The sequence below is a fragment of the Mastomys coucha genome, unplaced genomic scaffold, assembly GCF_008632895.1.
Source record: "Mastomys coucha isolate ucsf_1 unplaced genomic scaffold, UCSF_Mcou_1 pScaffold3, whole genome shotgun sequence".
NCBI lineage: Eukaryota > Metazoa > Chordata > Mammalia > Rodentia > Muridae > Mastomys > Mastomys coucha.
In genome coordinates, this window is record NW_022196909.1 from 37,799,889 (window position 1) to 37,804,280 (window position 4,392).

A 4,392-nucleotide genomic window follows, 5' to 3' on the forward strand; every position below is an offset into this window, starting at 1 on the left:
TCAATGGTATCAAATATTTGAATATTTGCCTACAGGAGTACTAATTTTATGACTAAGTGCATTCATCACTGTAACAGAAATGCCTGACACTGGTTAGTCAACCTATAAACAACAGAAACTTATTCCCTGTAGTCCTGGAGGGCAGCAGCAGCTCCAAGGTCAAGTTTTGTGTTTGGTGAGAGTCTCACTCTGAGTCCACACAACACTTTCTGCAAAGAGTGAGTGTTTCTTGCACAGGTCAGAAGAAAGAGGTCTGTGGACCCACTAGGCTCTTTATTGAGCCAATTATACATCCAGAAGGACAGAGCCTTCACTGCCTAATCACCCCTAAGAGTTCAGCCTCACCTCTATTTTTTATAACTTATTTATTCCCTTTAGTCCCAGCATCAGTTCTCCTCCCAATATCCCCCTCATTGTAAGTCCTCCCCCATTCCTCCTTCCCCTTCTTTCTGAGAATGGAGAAACCCCCCTCTGGATATCAACACTATCACCACCACAGCCACTCCCCGCACTTCATGTCCCTGTAGGACTAGGCACATCCTCTCCCACTGAGGCCAGAGAAGGAAATCCTTTCAGGTGTGTGGGATCTGCAGGCAGAAAACAGGCTCAGGGACAGCCCATGCTCCAGTTGTTGAGGCTACCAAGATGCTCATCTGCTACATATGTGTAGGGGACCTAGGTCCAGTCAGTGCTCAACCTTTAGTTGTAGATTCCATCTCTGGTAGCCCCTGAGAATCTAATTGACTCTATTGGTCTTCCTCTGGAGTCCCTGTTCTCTTTGGGTCCCTCAGACCTTCTCTCAACTCTTCTATAAGACTCCCAGAGTTCCATCTGATGTTTGGCTGTAGGTCTCTGCATCTGTTTCCATTGGTGCCTGGGTGGACCCTTTCAGAGGACAGTTATGCTAGGCTCCTCTCTACAAGCGTAACAGAGTATCATTAATAGGGTCAGGGATCTGGTTCTTGCCCACAGAATGGGTCTCCATTTGGGGCAGTCATTGGTTGGCCATTCTCTCACTCTTCACTCTTTGTCCGTGCACACCTTGTAGGCAGGACACACTTTGGATCAAAGGCTTTATGGGTGGGTTTCTGTCCTTATGCTTCCACAGAGACCTTACGTGGCTACAGGAGGTGGCTATTTCAGGATACCTACCCACCACTGCTAGGAATCTCAGCTAGAGTCACCCCTTAATCACCCTGGAGCCTCTCTCCATCACAGATCTCTGACATATCCTAGAGATGGCTCCCCAGCCCCAGCGATCCCTCTTTCTTTCCCCTGCTCTCTCTACATATGATCTTCCCCTCTCCCCTTTCCATCCCTTTTTCTACCCAGTTCCCTCCTTCCATTGACCTCCAATATCCACTTGGTTTCTCCTTCTGGAGATTAAATATAGGTTGGATGTAAGACACATATGCAAATTGGAACACTGATGTGCAAAATTGAATGCTTTAGTAAATTCGGAGGGTTTGGGTTGCACCAGCTGGTCATGTCTTGGATGGCGCGACCTTTGTCTAAATATGTCATAAAACTTCCTAATTTGGGTTCTTTCTATTATTTTGCAGCACTTGTATTTAAAAATTACTTAATCTTGTCAATTCTCTGTCTTATGTTTTTGAATATCAGGGATGGAATAACCAACATAAAAATCAAAATTCTATTTATTTATTTATTTTAAAAAGATTAGTTCAAATACAGGTGTGCAAATACAATTAGTGCCCATACTAATTATAAGGCCATGTCAAGTATAATTGTAATGTTTTGTCCGAAGAGGGTTCTAGTATATTTGGTCCCATGATGATCTCATCAACATAGCCTGGAGTCCCTCACTTATTCTGAAGAATCATCTGTATGCATGGGACTTGATAACTTCTTAAATAAATAAAACACTTTACATTTACATTTAAACCTGCATATTTTCTTACGGTCTTCTTTCCATTAAGAATTCTATAAAACACATCAATTGAATTTTCAGCGCCTTCGGGTCTGAAACTACCAATCTCTGTTACTTGGAATATATAACAATTCTTGGCAGCTTTATTCCTCCTAAGAGTAGAAATTTAAATTGCAATATAAAGTACATATTTTTTAGATTTCTCTACTCAAAGAAAATCATGGAAATGTACTTTTTCTCTGAGACTTTTCTAGAAACAGGTGCTATGATAGCCAAAATTATCAAAAGTAGAATTATCCTGTCTTAAGCAATTAACATATTCTAAAAAAAACTATCAATCAAGTGCCCACTGTGTATCGTATACCTGGAACTTCATTTATGTGTTTAGGATTCTGCTAACAAATGTGTTTGTTTTAACATGTGTTTTCTCTTCAGTGATCAAAATACCAGGGAACTGAAACAAAGTTCAAATATCCACATAATGTTACAGTGTGGTCAAACATTAACAAACACTTCTTTAATGTTTGTTTCTTTTGTGTATGATCATGTAGGGTAGTTTTTCGACAGAACTGAACTTGAGTATTTAAACCTGTTTTGTTCAGATGTTTTTCTCTTACTTATTGAGTATAATGACAATGAAGGCATTGGGTTGCCCTTAAAGACATGTTCATAGGCTAATAGTATTTTTTTTTTAACCTTCTGTCTTAATGAAAAAAAAAAAAAACACTACTAGTCAATTGGCAAAATTGTCTTTATGGTTTCACAAGTGTTTTATAATTCTGAACTCATGCTCAGAATGTCTCTCTTTGCAGTGAAAATGCAATGCTGTGATTTCAGAGAAAGGGGGGCAGGGGGAAGACATTTAACAGATGTTTAATCTGGTGATAATTGAATGTGTATGTTAGAGAATGATGCACTTGCAGATGCCTAGGGAGCAGTGGGACCTAGCTGGAAGGTGCTTTTCCCTTTAAGAGCTAGATACGCTTCCTTCCTTTCTTCTTTCCTCCCCTCCTTTCTTTGTTTCCTTCTTTCTTTCTTTCTTTCTTTCTTTCTTTCTTTCTTTCTTTCTTTCTTCATTTCGAAGATAATTTTGTGTTGATACAAGTCTTCTTACACTCCTCTGGCCAACGCAAGCAGTAATTATTCTTAGAGTTTAGCTAAGCAGGCTAAGGAAAGAAAATGTGGAAGTTGAGTTAGTAAAAAACAAAGAAACCATCAGAAGTTGTGCCTGGATCTGGAGGCAGTTGGTATAGGAGGAAGATCATAGTAAGTAAAGTAATGGATCGATGATATGGCTCAACCCTCCTGAGATAAAAAAAAAAAAAATCAGTAACTTGATAAGATGTTAGTAGTCTCCCCCTGCTTTTCTACTGACTCCATCTGCTAAGAGAATTGTGATGTCCTGTTCAAATCAAAGGGCTAAAGAACCAGGGATTATACAGTAGGTTGTAATGGAGACAATCCACCAGGTGGCTCTGTTCATCAGACTGAAGTCTAGAAGTCCTTGTGATGAGGAAGGAGCTGGTGGGAAGCCACCCAGTCCTTGGAAGCCTCATTGGTGACTCCACAGGAAGCTAGGCTGTTGGGTTTGGTAATCTTAAAAATCAGAGGACTCCCCCTTAAATATCAGAGGCCAGGTAAGCAAGGAGCAGTACAAAATAAACAGAAAAGGCACTTGAAGTAGCCGAGAGTCAGAGACTCGGCTCTGGTGGCGACTAAAGGAATCCATTGTTTAGATGCATAGGGATCTACTTAAGGTACGTGAGCAAATGACTCTGGATCGTCTAGAGGTCACGACAAGCCTCACCAATGCAAAGCTCCTACTCATGAACACAGCCACGTTTCGAAGACCACTTGTTCCAATAGAGCCATGTGCCCTAAGCTTGGTGGCCAGTGTGGTGGCACTGAGGTAGCCTGTATATGACAGCGAACCTAGTGGAAAGCAACGGAATTCTGAGCTCCACACTACTGAGCAGACGAATGATCTCTAGTAGATATGGACTGGCTCTTGCTAGACCGGAATAGATTCCATAGCAGTGGGGTGTTATTTCTAACCCAGCTCCTGTCTCCCTCCTTGCGTGTACTCCTTGACTTTTTCTCATCCCTTCCGAGGTTTGGCAGAGCCACATAGACGCTCCTGTCATTCTCCTGCAGAACGGAGAGTCAAACCAACAAAATACCAGGACGGCTTTCTAAGCAGTGCTCAGAGAAAAAGGAGAAAGAAACAAGAGATGAGTGAAGGAGGGAGGGAGGAAAGGGGGGAGAGAAAGAGAGAAAAAGAGAGAGAGAGAGAGAGGGAGGGACAAGGAGAGGGAGAGGAAGAGAGGGAGAGGGAGAGGGAGTGGGAGTGATCATGGCAAAATCATTCTGTACAAATACTATTTCCTCGATGTATGACATGGCCTTGGGAAGGACAATCACAGTGCAGACCCTGAGTCTGAGCTGATGAAGCACACTATTCTGACAGGAGTTCCTCTTCCCGTCGAATATCAGTAGTGTGC